The sequence below is a fragment of the Plecotus auritus genome (genome assembly GCF_963455305.1).
Source record: "Plecotus auritus genome assembly, chromosome: 8".
Classification (NCBI taxonomy): Eukaryota; Metazoa; Chordata; class Mammalia; order Chiroptera; family Vespertilionidae; genus Plecotus; species Plecotus auritus.
In genome coordinates, this window is record NC_137782.1 from 85,973,877 (window position 1) to 85,993,043 (window position 19,167).

Sequence of the window (19,167 nt, forward strand, 5' to 3'; positions counted from 1 at the left end):
TCTCTTTCCTGGAGAATGAAGATCCTCCAGGGCCACATTGCTGCATGGGGAAGGACTCACTGGCCAGTTAGCTCTCCACCTATAAGTCCCCTCAAGCAGCCCTTCCCTTTATGTGTCAGAACTTCTTCCTGGCACCCAGCAGAAACTTCCTGCTGCCAGCTAGATCCTCCAGGCAAAGAGAAACTGCACATCTTGCACAGTGGCAGGAATTTAAGGTGTTGATGCAGGTGATGCTGGGGAATGGTTTCATGTGGGATCTAAACAGATTATAAGAGTTCTGACATACTAACGCCTTTATAATGGAAGAGAAAATCTATGATGCTTTGGACAAGTAAGGAGGTTTGTAATACAAGACTATTCAGTATTGAGGTGTCCTCACAAATGTTAGGGAAGCCATGAATCCTTATGCAAAAATCTAACAGGTGCTGTCAAAATCAATTCCATTGGAAAAATTAACACCAGCAAACCTAAACAACACTCAATCATTCTTTTCTCTGATAATTAATACATGTATGCAGTTGTAATCAAAATCTTGTTAAAGAGTAAATGAATTCACTTTTGTCGTTTTGGGTTTCTACTATGAGCATCAAGCCCACATGTGAAGTTTGGTTCCTGGTTTAACTGGATTTATTGTAACTGGGTTTCCCCCCAATATCAAATATCTTTGCAAGCAATAACCTCTCATATTAAAATAAGCTCCTGGAGATTTTCAAACCATCTTTTATAAAAGTCTCATGTACAGGGCTACTTTGATAGCTCTGATTTTTGGGGTGCCTCTACCAATAAGGGCCCTTGAGCTCACCCTCAGTCCTGGTGACATGCTAAGTCTGGGGGAGTCCTAAAACAAAAGCCAGGGTCTCTGCCAGCTTAGGCAAGGTGAACACTTATGACTAAACCAGTTAAGAAAAAGTCTAATCACATGACCACAAAACAGTGACATAATGGTGGAGAGTGAAGAGACAGTGGGCTAGTGAGTGATTCATATTGAAGGTGTCCTTGAGGTTGAGCCTCACAGGTTGGAAAAAGGAAGGCCCAACTCAGAGAGGTTGCAGGGGGCAAGAGAGGGGTGGCCAAGAAAGCGGCTGACAGTACTACCCTCAGAGTTGGATTTGGGACCCTAAGGAACCAATCTGGTCACCCCTGCTTCTTGGCCATGAGGACGGCTTAAGTGACTGCCCAGAGAAGCCCCTGTTGTGCTGGCTGTCAGGAACTTGGATGTGGCAGGTACCATGGAGTTCTGGTTTTCATGATGTCCTCTCCTTCCATCATGGCGACCAACCTACAGATGCCCTCTATCCCACTGTCAGTGTGAGGTCACCTCATGGAGGTCCTGCCCAGCTCTCTAAGTTACTATGTATAGGTTCAGCTTGAATTGCACTGTTTAGTTCAAGGTCCTAGAGATGCCAGTTCTCATTTGTTATGTAAAACTCATTCTTAATAAAAGTTTCTGGTTATAAGAATACTCACTAATGCATCTATTACAATTGCGGTCATTAACAGTGTATTTATTATGCTTACCACTTTATGTACTCTTTAATCTAAGACCAGAATATATCCTGGGGCAAAGAACATAGGTATACTTGCTCCTCTACTAGGATGGGATTTGCCAGTTAAATTTTGTGATCTGGACTTTTACAACATGGAGAGGTAGGATGAGTTCCTTGTAGGTTTTAGACAATAGATTTATCCTTACTACTCAGTAAACTAATTTCAGACCAACCCTCCATGCTCTCCTTGGCTTGCTGAAGGTCAGCCACTTGACCATCTTTAGAAGATCCCCTACCCATCACTGCCCTTTTAGGAGGGGCACAAAACTCTCATCCTTTATTGCCACACTGGTTCCCTAACCCTGCTTGTAGTTTAGGCATAATCCTGATTTATAATGTGAGCTGATGTCTTTTCATTCCCCACGTTCCCAAGCTGACTGATTCTCTGTAGGATATTGGCATTCAGGCCAGGAATGTTGCGTGGGGGTTGGAGGTGGGGATGAGGAGGGCAACTTGGATATTCTGCTTTTCTCTGAGACACATCAAACTGACAATCCAAATCTTAGACAATATTGGTCATGGTTGGAAAAAGCATGGTAGAGACATCCTTTGTAACGATGCCATTGAGGGTTTATTTGAACAGAATTAGGATCAGATTCTAGGACTTGGACCTCACTTTCTTCATACAAAAAATGAGAATAATAGAATACTAAGGTTATGGGGGATTCTAACAAGATCATATTGGTTAGCATGCTTAACCCCTAGGGTAACAGCAACTGCCTGATAAACGGGGATTGCTTCTATTTTTATATTCAAAACTGTTAGATTGACTGCATGTTGCAAGAACAAGAGAGAAAACCTGTCTCTTGCATTTCTATGTGAATTTTAGGTTAAGCTTACTAATTTCTGCCAAAAGCTGACTGGAATGTTGCTAGGGATTGCATTGAGTCTGTAGATCAATTTGAGAAGTATTCCCATCTTAACTTCATTAAGTTTTCCAGTTCATAAGCATGGAGTGCCTTTCCATTTGTTTAATTCTATAATTTTTTTCAATGGTGTCTTATGCTTTTTGGTGTACAAGTCTTACACAACTTCTGTTAAATACATTCCTAAGTATATTATTTTTCTTGATTCTAAAAGTTGGCATTTTATATACTGGGATGAGTGTGAGCATCCAACAAATGTGGGTGTAAATTCTGATTCTGTTACTAACCAGGTTGTAAACCCTGGGCAAGATACTGGCTTCCCTGAACATGTGTTTCCTCATCTATATGGTGGGTATCATAATTTATTCCTGCTTGGGTTGGAAGATTATTACCCAGGGAAATATATGTGACAATACACAGGAGAGTGAAAGTAAATATTAGTGTTATTCCTTCCTTTACTAACTCTGCAGTAAAATCTATTATTTTCCACATATAATATCTTGTCCTCATATGGTGTGCAGGAGGCAGCTGGTCGATGTTTCTCTCTCAGTATTAGAGTTGGGGGAAAAAAGCTCTGTCTACTTTTGTACTTTAGATATTTTAAAACATTTTTTCACTCATATTCTTCAGTGATAACATTTTTTATCTATTTCTAATTCTCAACTTCTCCCTCTCACACACCAAAAAGTCCCTTTCAGTTTTTAGAATTTTATATCTTCAAAGTAGCAGTCATACAATTTTCATTTAATATCTCATTGCTAGCTTTATTATCTTAGAAGCAAGGGATTTTATCAGAAACTCTGTTAGAGGCCCGGCGCATGAAATTCATGCACTGGGTTCGGGGGAGGGTGTCCCTCAGCCCAGCCTGCCCCCTCTCACCGACTGGGAGCCCTCAGGGGATGTCCTACTGATGGCTTAGGCCCGCTCCTCTGCGGGAGGTGACCAGGCTGATCAGGGAAAGGTGCCAGCCCCATCACCCTGCTGCTGCTGCCACTGCCGCAGCCGCCAAGGTGTTTTTATCAACACGGACTCCAGTCCCCTCACCACAAAAAAATGACAACTTTCTTTGGGCATTTTTAAGATGTGTCTTTCATAGGATATGACATTTCTTTCTTTCTTTTTATTTTTTTTATCCTCACCTGAGGATATGTTTCCATTGATTTTTTAGAGAGCTTGGGAGAGAGAGGGAAAGACAGAGAGAACCATCAATGTGAGAGGGACACTTTGATTGGTTGCCTCCTGCATGAGCCCTGACCTGGACCCTGGCCAGGGAGGAGCCTGCAACCTAGGTACATGCCCTTGATCAGAATCAAACCCGGACCCTGCAGTTGGCAGGCCAAGGCTCTATCCACTGAGCCAAACCGGCTATGGTAGGATATGACATTTCTTAGCCCCTCCAGCAGCAGACCTTAGTTTTTTCCTCCAGGAGTGTGGTGGAAAAACCCTAGATCACCTTCTTGGATTCTTATTACCCAAGTTACCAAGAACACTGTGAGTGGTGGTGTACAGGGAGCTTAGCCAATGAGCAGTCAGAAAAGGTGTTTCCTCTGCAGCTCATGCGCAGAGGACCCACTGCGTTGTGTCTGCTGGGGTGGGGCGTTCTGTCCACTGGGCTTCTGTCCGCTGGGCTGGGGGTGTGCCCTGAACCACGCGGCAGCAGCCCAGGGCACGCCCCCAGCCCGGCAGCCCTGGGTTGTGTCCACAGCCCTCCCTCCCTCCATGGCTGGGGCACAGGAAGCTGGCATCGTCGTCAGGGCGACGATGCCAGCGTCCCGCCCCGGCTGCTATGGGCACCACCATCTTTGTCGTGGAGTGCTGGTTAATTTGCATATTACCCTTTTATTAGATTAGATTTAATTATATTTTACCATATTTAAGAATGTAATGAAATATTTGGGGTTATTGATGCCTAGCCCCTTTAAATCAAGCAAGTTTATTTCCCTTCTTTGAGTTCAATGCTTTTTTATCATGCATAGGGACTGTTTAAAAAAAAAGATTTCAGAAGGATAATGAGGGACTGACCACCAATCCTGAAAGGACAGGCACCGTTGTCCTATACTTGCCACACTACACACACCATGGTGAGGTGATGGTGAGCATGAATGCCCCACCAGGGTTCAGTTGGATGAACTAGTAAAAGCAGAACCTCAGGAATGTTGGGTCTTCTCCCCAAGTTAGAGAGACACAGGGGCTTTAAAAAACAACAACACTGGAGCCCTAGCCGGTTTGGCTCAGTGGATAGAGCATCAGCCTGTGGATTGAAGGGTCCTGGGTTCGATTTCAGTCAAGGGCACATGCCCAGGTTGCGGGCTCAATTCCCAGGAGGGGGCGTGCAGGAGGCAGCCAATCAATGATTCCCTCTCATCATTGATGTTTCTATCTCTCTCTCTCCCTTTCTCTCTGAAATTAACAAAAAATATATTTAAAAACAACAATACTGGAGACTATTGCTGTTAAAAAGAAGAATCGTTAGCTGGTGAAGAGTATCAGCAACAGGAGCTGAAAAGTTGAGTTTAGCTAACGACTCCTGCGAGCATTTGAAGATCACACTCTATTCTGATTTTGTATGTGACACATGAGTTCACTTCTGCTCAAGCTTGATGGAAAGGATGGCTAAATACTAACAGTGACGGCTTTCCCAACCTGGACTGTCAAAATCTATGATTTTACACTGGAAACAATTCACACTTTCATACAGTTTGTCATCAGCCCGATGCACTGACACACCCCAAACCCTCACAGCCCTCACTCCCAGGTGGCTTCCCCACATGCTGACATCACAGCCTAGACCTGGAAGGAGCAGCCTGATGGGCATGGATGTCATCCTCGTGAGGAGAGAGAAGTCCTTTCTGATCACAGGCATGACTGGTGAGGAGACCGAGACTGTTTCATGTTCTCTCGTTCCCACACTTAGTGGCACACAGCTCATTGCAGGCGGCAGTGAAGGGCATGGTTTCACATTCACCAGCGCACTCTGCGGCACCAGGCAAGGCTGCAGTACCAGGCAAGGCTGCAGTATATGGCCATTATGCTGTTTACCCACGAGCATACAGTGAAACTGCAACGCTGACCTGCCATGGCATAAACATTTCTGACACTTCATGATGTTAATGACTAGAAATAACGTGTAAAGGGTGGGTCAGTACCAGCCCAGATTTACCAGTTTTGCCAAGAGCTTTAATGGCCAAACAATGCCCCCTCATGCCGTGTGCAGGCAGAGGTTGCTGGTTGGGACAGAGCAAGGAAAGGAAGCATTCTGGATAAGCAGGAAGTGGCCACTCTGTCACTTAAAAATCCTGTAGAACAAGATGAAAATCTCGCCCTGACTGGTTTGGCTCAGTGGATAGAGCGTCGGCCTGCAGACTGAGAGGTCCCAGGTTTGATTCCAGTCAAGGGCATGTACCTTGGTTGCAGGCATATCCCCAGTAGGAGGTGTGCAGGAGGCAGCTGCTCGATGTTTCTCTCTCATCAATGTTTCTAACTCTCTATCCTTCTCCCTTCCTCTCTGTAAAAAATTAATAAAATATATTTTAAAAAGAAAAAGAAAATCTTTATGAATGGTTGGGATAAATAAATAAAGCTGATCCCTGATTATGGGCAAAGGGAGCAGAGATAATAATGCCTTGTAAAGTGTGCCATTGACCCTAATGATTCTGTGCAAAGCATGCTTCGGATACGAATAGCTGCATCTAGAAGTGTCACAATCACTCTCACTGCATTCCCACACCTCTCCTGAGGCCAGGTGGGAACTCAAATGGCCAGAAGGTGTCAGTAAAGGTAAAAAAAAAAAAAAATGCCCAAGAAGTCATCACTTCACCAGCCAGAGGTTTGCCCCCAGACTCAGGATCAGGTGTAACCTGTGCAGACGAGGGCACTGGGGCCGTGCTGGCACCTGGTCCTCTAAGTAACATTTTGGTTTGCTTATTTGTATCATACTAATGACATTTTAAAAGATGCCAAATGGTGACTGCAATGCTTCTTTGAGAATGAATAAATATAATTGGAAGATGTTAATACAGTTGGAGTCAATACAATTGGAAGAAAATGACAGAAAAAATAGAAACACCCTTTATGTTCTTCCTCTCTTTCTTCCTTCCTTCCTTCCTTCCTTCCTTCCTTCCTTCCTTCCTTCCTTCCTTCCTTCCTTCCTTCCTTCCTTTCTTTCTTTCTTTCTTTCTTTCTTTCTTTCTTTCTTTCTTTCTTTTAATAAATCTTTATTGTTCAGATTATTACAATTGTTCCTCTTTCCCCACCCCACGGCTCCCTTCCACCCAGTTCCCACCCCACCCTCTGCCCTTACCCACCCCCCCACTGTCCTCATCCATAGGTGTACGATTTTTGTCCAGTCTCTTCCCACACTCACCACACCCCTTTCCCCCCCGAGAATTGTCAGTCCACTCCCTTTCTATGCCCCTGATTCTGTTATATTCACCAGTTTATTCTGTTCCATCAGATTTTTTATTCACTTGATTTTTAGATTCACTTGTTGATAGATATGTATTTGTTGTTCATAATTTTTATCTTTACCTTCTTCTTCTTCTTCTTCTTCTTAAAGAATACCTTTCAGCATTTCATATAATCCTGGTTTGGTGGTGATGAACTCCTTTAGCTTTTTCTTATCTGTGAAGCTCTTTATCTGACCTTTCATTCTGAATGATAGCTTTGTTGGGTAGAGTAATCTTGGTTGTAGGTTCTTGATATTCATCACTTTGAATATTTCTTGCCACTCATGTCTGGCCTGCATAGTTTCTGTTGAGAAATCAGCTGACAATCATATGGGTGCTCCATTGTAGGTAACTAACTGTTTTTCTCTTGCTGCTTTTAATATTCTCTCTTTGTCTTTTGCTCTTGGCATTTTAATTATGATGTGTCTTGGTGTGGTCCTCTTTGGATTCCTTTTGTTTGGGGTTCTGTGAGCTTCCTGGACTTGTAAGTCTATTTCTTTCACCAGGTGGGGGAAGTTTTTGGTCATTATTTCTTCAAATAGGTTTTCAGTATCTTGCTCTCTCTCTTCTTCTGGCACCCCCATAATTCGGATGTTGGTACGCTTGAAGTTTTCCCAGAGGCTCCTTACACTATCTTCAAATTTTTGAATTCTTTTTTCTTTTTGCTTTTCTGGTTGGGTGTTTTTTACTTCTCTGTATGTCAAATCTTTGACTTGATTCTTACGATCATCTAGTCTGTGGTTGGATCTCTGTATATTATTTTTTATTTCAGTCAGTGTATGCTTACTTTTTAGTTGGTCCTTTTTCATATCCTCGAGGGTCTCACTAAATTTATCGGCCTTTCCTAGAAAATTCTTGAAAAACCTTATAACCCTGGTTTTGAACTCTATATCCAGTCGTTTGCTTTCCTCTATTTATTTCATTTGTGACCTGTTTCTTTGTCTCCACATTTTGGCTGCTTCCCTGAGTTGACAGAGTGGCTTTGTGTGCTAGGTGTCCTATAGGGCCCAGTGGCTCAGCCTCCCCAGTTACCTGAGGTGGACACTCTTGGTGCACCCCTTTGTGGACTGTGTGCACAGTCTTGTTGTAGTTAAGCCTTGATTGTTGTTGGTATCACTGGGAGGAATTGACCTCCAGACCAATTGGCTGTGAGGATCAGCTGTGTCTACGCTGGGAGAACTTCTGTGCTGGAGACACCCTTATGAGATAAGACTTGCAAAAGCCTCTGTGCTCAGCTTGGGTGGGGCGGAGTCTCAGGATGGAGCAGACAGCAATGGCTTCCCATCAGCCCTGCCGTAAGAGGCCCCTGGGTCTCAGTGTCCCGCGGTAATCTCTGCAAGCACCTCTGAGAGAAAGCCGCCCTCGAGTTTCGCCCACTGCCAGACAGTTCAGTTTCTCCCAGAATGAGTCTGGGTCCCCAGAGTCTCGCCCGAAACTGGAGTTCAGAGCCGTTGGGAGCTTTTGTCTCCCTCCTGGTTGAGAAAGCCAGCCGTGTACTCAGTGGGCACTTCGGTACCTCTGCCTTCTGCAGCTCCTCTGAATCTCAGTGTGCTTTTCTCTTTCCTTCTAGTTGTAGAATTTCCACTCAGCCAGCCTTCTGTGGTTCCGGATGATGTCCATTTTGTCTTTTGTAGTTTTGAAATTGTTGTGCGAGCCAGCAGTTTAGGTGTTTACCTATGCCGCCATCTTGGTTTCTCTCCCACCCTTTATGTTCTTATACAAGAAAGTATTGAGCCCCTTTCTTTCTACCCAGTTCTGTTTTTAATCTCTTTTCCATGAGTTTCTACAGAATGTTAAGCTACTTAAGAGAATCTGATGTTTCTAGTAGGCAAACAAAAGTCGTGGCTTTTCTTCTTTTTTGCCTCTGCCTTAATTCAAATGCTGTGCACCACCCCCAGTATTCATGGAACATAAAATTCAGAGTGCTGATTGAGGTGCATTAGACAGGACCTCCATGTCTGGCTCCACAATGTTCTTAGTAAAAGCACAGCTTTTAAAATGTTGCTCATATCAGCCCTGTCTATTTGAACATCAGCTCTGCCCTGGGAAGAGCACAAGATAGAATGTGTGATTTCTGCTTGGCAGCCTGTGCTATGGGAGATCCTTTTCCCATAAATCAAAATAGATTGTCATCATAGGCTGAGGCTGACAGTACTAGGGACCCCAGGGGTGTCCTGAGGGAGACACATTTTAACTGGAATCAGCTTACCAACTTTACATTATAAACATTTTTTAAAATGAAAAAATAAAAGATTTCTCAAGCTAGTAGGCATCTGAAGTAATTTGAAGACTTTAGGAAAAGAAATACATCTATTTAATCTAACTGCCTAGATCCGTGGTCGGCAAACTGCGGTTCGTGAGCCACATGCAGCTCTTTGGCCCTTTGAGTGTGGCTCTTCCACAAAATACCATGGCCTGGATGAGTCTATTTTAAAGATGTGATGTTAGAAGCAGTTTAAGTCTAAAAAATGTGGCTCTCAAAAGAAATTTCAATCGTTGTACTGTTGATATTTGGCTCTGTTGATTAAGGAGTTTGCCGACCACTGGCCTAGATAGATAGTATATTTGCATATTTCATATATTTAAGTATATTATAAATTTTATTTTATATTTTATATAGTAGTATGTATGTGCTTTCCTTTGAATACTGTCCTTCTACATATAATAAAAACTCTTGAACATTATTATTGTTTTGGGCTATGGGCTGAATGTTTGTTGTCCCTCCTTCCCCCACTCCCTCCCAATTCATATCAAAGCCCTGGCCTCCATTGTGATGGTATTTGGAAATGGAGGCTTTAGGAGTTAATTAGGGTTAAATGCAATCATAAGGGTGGGGCTCCCACAATGAGATTAGTGGTCTTATAAAAAGAGGGATCTCTTGCCCAGAAAAGGCCATGTGAGGACACAGAGAGGTGGTCATCTGCACAGTAGGAAGAAGACTCTCACCAGAAGCCAAATCAGCCGGCACCCTGATTTTAGACTTCCTAGCTTCCAGAGCTGTGAGGAAATAGAGGTCTGTTGTGTAAGCTGTGGTTTTTTGATGGCAGCTTGAGCTGACTTTGCATCACTCACAGCACACTAGCCCTGGGTAATGACTAAGATAGTACATGTGATGCTGCTGAGGGGCAGCAGCTAATGAGGGCATTCCCCACCCATTTTCTGGGTCCTCTTTATCAGCGTTCATGTTTATTGCAGGCCTTATATTAAGCTGGGTCTATTTGCATGGCCAACTACACTTCTGATAGGAAACTATATGAAGCAGAGTTGGGGGCAGGAGCTCTGAGGCCAGACTGATTGGGATCCAATTCTAGTTAAGCCACTTAGTAGCTATCTGACCATTAGCAACTGGCTTTAGCTCTCTGTACCTCAGTCCCCTCTCCTGAATATGGTAGTGGTAATAACAGTGCCCTCCTCACAGGATGGTTGTGGCATACTGAATTGTGGGGTACTTGGTCCATATCGCCTCTGATACTATCCATCCATCACACTATAGGCTGTACCTTATGGAGTTCAAAAAGTATTCCACTTGTGGTTTCTCATCCAAGAGTTTTATGTTCAGGTGTACCTTCTTCTTCTTTTATTTTTTTTCTTAAACATTGATTTCAGAGAGGAAGGGAGAGAAAGAGAGAGAGAGAGAGAGAGAGAGAGAGAGAGAGAGAGATCAATGAGAGACAATCATTGATGGACTGCCTCCTGCACACCCCCTACTTGGGATAAAGCCCACAACCCGGGCATGTGCCCTGACTGGGAATTGAACCCTGACCTCCTGGTTCATAGGTTGATACTCAACCACTGAGCCACACCGGGTAGGCCAGCTGTACCTTCTGTACACTCACCTCTGCAAGTCCAAAGCTTCTTACTCTTAACACTTGAGATTTTTCTACCTGGGGCCTCTTTTCCAACAGTGGAAGAGCACTCAGCCCACACCAAGGCAAGTTGCAAGGGCCAGAGAGTGAATGCTCCTGTGGCAGCCGTGGACCAGTGATGCAGAGGGAGTTTGTGTACAAGTGCCCTGGTTCCCTCACCCTCGGGTAAGACAATTCTGACTGTGTTCTCTACATGGTCTCCCAGACTTCTGAGGCAAGAAAGAGCCCCAGCTGTGCCTGTAGTATATACTGGCTTATTAGCACATACACTTTTGGCTTTTCTCTGGCCCCTACCACCCTTACTCACCACTACCTGTCCAATGCTCTGGAACCACCTCTCTAATGAACTATTTGCACTTCAATTCTTGTCTGAGGGCCTCCCAATGGGAAGTCTTGGGCATCCCCATGGACATAGGAATCATAGCCTAATTGAAATAGTGGAACTGTTCTGCATTAGGCGCTTCTCTCCTACTTTCTAAGTGGACTCTTCCAAGGACCAGCAGAGAGCTGGGACTACTGTGTCTCACTGAGAGGCATTGTCACATGCAAAGTGGCTCTGCATGTGCATTGATGTTGCTGCCCTAATTCACAGAGTGTCAAAGCCTCTTCAAGATGAATCACATCCCAGCATAGACAGGAGTAAATCTTAGGGGAGACAATACCAGATCCTCACAAATGAATCTTCTCCTCTAGAGTCTAATTGGAAAAAATATGACTCTGAAATAATCACTCATTTGACCCCAGCAGCAAGATTGTTATTCCATGGATGTCTCATCCAAAATGTCTTAAGAACATGCTCATTTGCTTTTTTACATCAAATGTAGATTCACCACAGTGCATTGCCATTTGGCTTCAGGTCAGGAAAGTGTGAAGGCCTGTGGGGCTGCCCATTGCCATTAAAGGTAATAAAATTCAAAGTTGAAGTAAGATGAGTACTAGCAGCTTTATAATAATTAAGATGGATGCTTCTGATATATATGGAAAGCACCTTCAGTAGAGTTTTACCTGCATTTATGTTTATTCTACTACAAATTATGACTAATTAATGTCTTCAATGGATATTTACTTTGACAAAATTATGTTCAATGCTCATTCAGAAGTCATAGCATTAAGCATATCACATTTGTTTTCCAAGTCTCAAGGTGCCTTTACCACAGATATGTGAATGGTCCTTTGCCACAAATTCATGGTTAGGGTGTCAGGAGCTTTGTGGTCTTCAGGTGAGGCTGGTGAGATAAAACCAGGAGAGAGGTCAGCACCTCAAATATATGTGGTGATGTCCAGAACTGGCTGTAAGCTCATCAGCAGCAATGAAGAGAGGGAGATACAATCAGCAACATGACTCACAGTGTCCAAGTGGTAAAAATAGTCCAGGGACTCATGAGAAGCTCATCTATTTCTGTCACTGAGATGAGATGCAAAGTTCTCATTTAAACAATATGCACTGCAATGAGCAGCATTCCCTGAAAACACTCCACTGGGAATGCTTCCCTCCCCCCAACTCAGCTCTCCAGTCTCTTACCCTGCTCTAGCTTTTCCATACTCTCATCAGCACACTTATTAAATCCACTATCTATAGTTCATCTTCAGGTAGAGCATAAGCATTGCAAAAACAGAGGCTTCATTTGACTGGTTTCCCGCTGAACCCCCAGCACTGGGAACGATGCCGGATACAGGGCAGGTGCTCATTGCATCTTTGTTAAATGACTGGATTGCATAAATTTTATTTCGTTGGGTCTATTCTTAGAAAGGAGATCTGTGGGATCCAGCAAAGAACAGACAATTTTGGTGTGTGGATCACTGAGTGCTTGTTTCACTACAACATTGATTTTAGTATATCTAGTCCAAATAAAGATATATATATATATCAATATATATATCACATAAATAACAAAAATGTTTAAAGAAGCACATTAAAAGAAAATAGGGAAAGGTGAGGATTGAGACAAAGAGAAAAAACCTTTGCAAGCTAGACTTGGTCCCTCTCAGGTCACTTGTGGGCTGACCAGTCCTAACTTTGGCTCTAGATCTCCATCTATGGCTATAAGGCTATTTGAGGGGTTGAGTGATCAGGTTTATTTTTCCTGCTGTGTAGCATGCAAGTTATTAGTTTTCAGCTTTCTTCAGAGTAGATCAACATTTAAACTTGAACTCTGTAGTTCATGAACACGAGCTTTTACTTCAAAGAAGTGAAGTAAGGCCAGTGGGCCTGGAGCACAGAAGTTGGGGGTCGGGGAAGGGTGAGAGTTGAGAAGTTGGTTTATGCTGGGTCTCATCAGCTGCACCAAGACCTCTTGTCTGTACCCAGGGTCAGTGTCACTGAAGTAATTATGTAGGAGTGTTACAAGATCAGTTGTATTCCTGAGAGACCCCCTATGGCCATTGCACTAACCAAGAAAGGGTGTGCAGGAAGAGCTAGAAGATAGTTGAAGTGGCATGGGTGAGAGAGATGATAATAGCTGCAACTGGGGTGACAGGGGAGACAGGTGGAAGAATTGACAGGACTTGTCAAAGACTCAGTTTTGATGGTGAGGAGAAGGTAATGGCAAAATAGTCTCCCAGGTTTGAAACTTGGTGGACAAGTGGACAGGTAGTGAGACTGTTCATTGGGTGGAGTGATAAACCAGCAGGTGTGATGCACATTGAGCTTGGTACTTTTTGAAAAATATATTTTTATTGATTTCAGAAGGGAGAGGGAGAGAGAGAGATAGAAACATCAATGATGAGAAACCATCATTGATCAGCTGCCTCCTACATGCCCCACATTGGGGATTGAGCCCTCAACCCGCGCAAATGCCCTGACCCGGAATTGAACCGTGACCTCTTGGCTCATAGGTTGACGCTCAACCACTGAGCCATGCTGGCCAGGCGAGCTTGGTACTTTTGAAAAGTCCTAAGTGGAGATTCCAGTTGGTCTGCTGATCACTGTCATGTGGGTGATAGTTGGCACCAGGGGTTACAGGGAGATTATGAGTGAAAAAAGGATTTAAACCCAACACTTAAAGGCTGGACAGAGGAAGATGAAGAGTACGGGGAACTATCTGGGGAGGGAGTAGGAAAAAAATGCAGTTGGGAAAGCCAAGGGGAAAATTATCTCAGGGAGAAGGGGGCACATGTTTCTGAGAGTTGTCATGAAAAGTGAGGTAAAGCATGAAAAGTATCTTTTTTGGCTCATTGATATTTAAGCCAGGGGTTCTTTTAGGGGAATTGAGGGAGGGGACCAGATTGGTTCCTGCATATTCATGTGCCAAACCTGCCCTTCTCTCTCAACATCACAGCTAAATTTGGGTAGATTTCAGGCATCCACATTGACTTCTTATATTTTTGGGGTTTGTTTTTTAGTAATGCTGCAATATTTATAATAAAATTTGAATTTAATAGGATTCCAGGTGACATCCACCTATTTTTATTGTTTCATAGTTTGCTTCTTTGGAAAAGGCAATAACGCTGGGGGGTGGGGAGGAATAGAAGGCAGCAAGAAAAGAAGAAGACCAAATATGAGATGGATTGACTCCATGAAAGAAGAGATAGGCTTGAGTCTATAGGAGCTAAGCAGAGCTATTGTGCACAGGACATTGTGGACACCACTCATTCATAGGGTCTCCATACTGAAGGGCATGTAACAATTTGTTTTACTAACTAGCTCAGGGTGTGTAGGCTAACTGGGAGATCTTCTCAGCATTTTCCTTAGAAGGTCAGGTCTTAGACGCAAGAGCACAGTGAGGCTAGGGCTTAGTCCAGAGATCAGAAATCCAAATGCAGGAGGAAAGATGCTTACTCTGGTACACGCAAAGCAAGTTTTGAAAAGTCTGTAAATAATGACATGTCATTGAACATTTGAGTATTTCTCTGTTTTCTCATTCTCCCTATTCTGCCGAATCTAGTGGCCCAGTGGTAACCAATCAGAGGCCTGCTACAGAACAACATGTGTAAAGAAAAATGATTTATTTTAAGGGGTTCAGAATATATGACATAGGATGGCATTAATAAAAGAGGGCCTGTGATATAGTCTCATTGATGACCCTGAGGCGTGGATTAGGATTTAGCTCCTACACCATCAAGCCCCAGCCCCAGTTTATCTCAAGTGCTTCAATTAGGCACCACCAAATTCTACTTATAAATGATTTCAGGGAAGAATTTTCTATTTGGGTTAATTCAACTGTGGTTGGAAGCACACAGCTAGGGTGTATCAATATGGGCATACCTATCTTTAGCAAGTTTTAAGACCAAGAGCACATGAAATAAGGTAAGTTAAACCTTTATCTAAAACATGTGTCCCACTGGCAACATACCCAGAAAGGAGAATACAATTAAGATAAACACATCCAAGTTGTCAGGAAACCAAGCCAGGCTTTGAAGAAAGAAACTCCCCCTGAGGAGATTGAGAACATAATAGTCCTCCTTGATGCTACCAGAGCTAAGGGTGGCCAGTATTCTGATATATTGTCCCTTTGTGTGTGTTTTTTTCACCTTGTTACCTGGGCAAATAAGATCTCAAACTACACTTTCCAAAATTCAAGTCTCTTGAAGTCACATAACATTAATGCCCACCAGAAAAGGTCCTTATCTGGATGCCCCAGACTGGCCTCCTTGCTGAAAAGGAACTGTGCCCACTGTGGGCACAATCCAGGGATTGTCTTCACCTAAAATAAAAGTGCCTGTTGGTTTCACTCTGGTTTGTTTAAAGCCTTCTGTGCAGTGACTTCCAAGGAATTGGCTCTTCCTCAATCTGCCAAGCCAAGTCAGCATGGTCCACCAGATACCACACCACTTCCCAGAACTGACAGAGAAGTGTGCCTTGTGGACCCTAGGTCCCATGTGAGGGGCAGGTTTGAGTCAGCCATACAAGGAGAGAAGTTAGGCAGTGGGTGAAGTAGCCTATAGCCCATTTTCTCATTCCATCAGGAGGGATATTAGAATAAAGGAGAGATTGGGGCCTAAGACAAGGACTTGCATACATGTGGCTTCCTTGGAAAGTGATTCAGGGGGAAGAGTGGGGAATAAAGCAGGGAAAGGAGGGAAGTGAATAAATGGCTCATTATCAAGAGTCACCCCAGGGGTGACTAAGGTCAGTTCTGCTGGGGAGTTATGGGAGGCAAAGGAGGGCCTCTTCAGGTTCTTTCAACATCTGCAGGCCAGGGGCTGGTGGCTTTATCCTTTTGTCTATGGTGGCCATGGCTGCTTTGTCCCCAGTCCATCAAACATGTGGACCAAGGTAGCATCTTTGATTGGTTATGGTTGGATGCCATTGGTAAATGCTGCAGTGATGAGTGCCAAGGGTAATCCAACAGGACCATCAACATCTGCAACACGAGAATGCCAAAACAATTTCAGATTCGTCTTTATGCCAATATATGTGGTTCCTGAAGAAGGGGCATATAATAGTATCATTTTACCTGGGACTGGTGAGAGTTGCTTGGAAGATGTTGCTTGGAGCTCACCTCTTAGCCTCCTCCTTTGTATGAAGCCCTGTTCCAAGCTCATGCCTCTGCACCAATAGGAATGTAAACCTTACCACCATCAGATGGCTGAGAGCACAGGAGCCCAGAAGGAAGGGAGCTTCAGGGCCCATGAGGAAGCTCCTTATTGCCCTTACTCAGCATACAGTGCAGCTATTGCCAAAGCTGCAAGTTCCTTCTGTGGTTCCTGAGGACTTCCCTCCTAGGAAAACAAAGTGAGCAGCAAGCAGGTGTGAACAGGATGTCTGCAGCCAGGCATGTCTTCTCCACCATCCAACCAAGAGGGAAGCAGCCTGCACCTGCTTCCTGCCAGTAGTCTGTCTCCTCCTTCTCCACACAAACTGACCAGAACTCATTATTCTATTCAAGGAGTTCAATGCCAAGAAGGGCTGAGGGGCGTGCCAGGAGGCACACTGTTCCTGTGAATCCAGGAACATCTAAGCAGGTAAGTTAGGTCAGCAAGCAGCAATGGTCCCTCATGAGAGCCTGAGCCTAAAGGGGTCACTCAGGAATAACTACAGAGAAGGGTCAGGATCTCTCCAAGGTGCAAGTGTGGCTTCACAGTGAAAACCAGTGGAAAGGAAAACTGCCTAAAAAGAGGAGGAGATAAAACATAGATGAGAAAATAGGGAAGGAGGTTAAGAGATTAGAACAAAATATTAATAATGAATATGTGGAAAATTTAAATTAAGGGGGATAATATTCAAATGTTCAATAATTTAAAAGCCCCAATGAAAAAAAGAGGTGGGCGAAATGAAAGATGTTTAAAATAATTATGAAACCAAACATAGAACCAACAAAATTAAGAGAAAAATCTAGAAGTTAAAGATTATATTGTAAAGTAAAACAAAAAAACAAAATGAGCAAACAAGTATAAAATCAAGACTAGGAATTGAAAACTAAATAAATACACTACTTCAAAATTATATATATATATATATATATAATTATAAGATTATATATATATATATATATATATATATATATATATATATATATATATATCAGCAGGTGTGGCTCAGTGGTTGAGCATGGTCCTATGAACCAGGAGGTCCTGGTTCAATTCCCAGTCAGGGCCCATGCCCAGGTTGTGGGCTTGATCCCAAGTAGGGCGTGTGCAGGGGGCAGCTGATCAATTATTCTCTCTCATCATTGATGTTTCTATCTCTCCCTCTTCCTTCCTCTCTGAAATCAATAAAAATATTTTTTAATGATAAAAAGGATATGATTTGTCAGTCTGTTGCATGCTTCCATGTCTCTGGATCTATTTTATTTGTTAGCTTATTTTGTTCAGTAGATTCCACATATAGCTCAATTTTGAAGAAAAAAAAATTGCTGAAGCTTCCAGTCCCACATTCCCCACAGGCACAAACTGGAATAGTATGAGAGGTGAAGAAAAAAAAATAAATAGAGGTAGACCAAGGAGCCTAAAGACTAAATAAAGGGTTTCACTATCAGGTCAATAAGAAATAAAAAACAATTGCCTAGATGACAAATCCTACAATAGAATGTTTTCATAGTCATTTAAGAAAGTAACATCACATCATTGTCCCTGTGCTGAGCCGTCTTAGCACACGTCCTGCAGGTGAGCTCCAAATCTGAATCTGTACTGCTTGCTTCACCCTGGCCACTTGCAGAGACCCCCGCCCCACTCAGCTCAAAGGGATTCCATCTGGGGCTATAGGAAACCTCTTAAAGGGCTCACATACAGATTCCCTCCAAGACACTTAGCAAAGGGACAGCATCTCAAAAGATGCCAGATATTTGTGAGGGGCTGAGTTGAGTGGCTTCAGATGGAGGTCCGCTATTATCCCAGTGTTGAGCCCTCCTCCCCCTGCACAGCCTATAGGCACAGCCTGCATTAAATCAGAATATGGGTGAACATGATGAACACTCCCCCTTCCCTTGACTCCCTAAGACCTGCCTCATCCACTCAGTGGAATCCTCAGTGAGTCAGAAAACACAGGGCTGTGGAAACCCGTTGTCCTCCTAAAGAGACTGCACACAGATTCACTTGCTCACAGACACCAGCGCTGTTGACAGCCAGCCTTGAGTCACAGTGTGGACTCTCCCAGGTGCATTCTGTAATGTACAAACTCTAGAGTTAATGCTATCACCATTAGAATTTTCTTCGTGTCACCCAGCTGGTGTGGCTCAGTGGCTGAGCATTGACACATGAACCAAGAGGTCACTGGTTTGATTCCAGGTTGTGGTTTGACCCCCAGTAGGGGGCATGCAGGATGCAGCCAATCGATGTTTATATATATATCCTTCTCCCTTACTCTCTTTCTAAAATCAATAAGAACATGGTGGGTGTTTTTTTTTAAATAATTATCTTACTGTTTAATATTATTGTTCAATATTTCACTTTCTTCTAACTCTTCTAACACCAGAATTCATCATTATTATTGTCATTATTGTTGCTATAATTTTCTATTAGTTAAAGGTTACTCATATTCTTTACTTACCTTATATCTTGCATCTCCTTTCTACTTTCTGTGATCAATTTCCTTTCGTCTGGAAGATATACTTTAGTAGTCCTTTTAATGAAGATCTGTTAATGATTGGCAGAGTGACTCTATACAGTGTGGTCACAGGAGGTGTCATCATTTGGGGTTCCTGACTTTATGTAGGGGTTTCTACTGTCTTCCTGAGGAGACCCAAGGCCTTTCTCCTCTAAAGAGTGGGGGAAGAGCCACTGCCCATGGCCACTAAACCCAAAGCCTTGTTTACCAAGACAAGTCTCTCTCCCCAAGAGTAGGGCAGCATCAATTTGAATTTCAGAATCTGTATGTAATTTTATTTCCCTCTTTAATTTTAGCTTCAAATTTCCTTTACCTTTTTGTGAGTTCAGTTATGATTTTAAAGGAATCTTTGCTATATTGTACAACATACTTAGATGCATTGCTGTAGGAGGTTTCAAACTGTGGTCTTTCTCGGTTGTGAAAGCAGATTTTTTTTCCTGAAAATTTTGAAGATCTGGC

General features: G+C 43.2%; 1 protein-coding gene across 6 annotated transcripts in view; it reads left to right on the plus strand.

Moving 5' to 3' along the window:
• SYNDIG1 (synapse differentiation inducing 1) overlaps nt 1-19,167 on the plus strand; it is a 158,448-nt gene that overhangs the window by 25,786 nt on the left and 113,495 nt on the right. The window contains exon 1 of one of the 6 annotated variants that reach the window (XM_080683903.1): nt 10,855-10,889. The exons of the other annotated variants lie outside the window; for them this stretch is intronic. The gene's annotated coding sequence lies outside the window, so the exon portion shown is untranslated. Of the gene's footprint in view, nt 1-10,854; nt 10,890-19,167 lie in introns of those variants that run through there. 6 annotated transcript variants of the gene reach the window in all.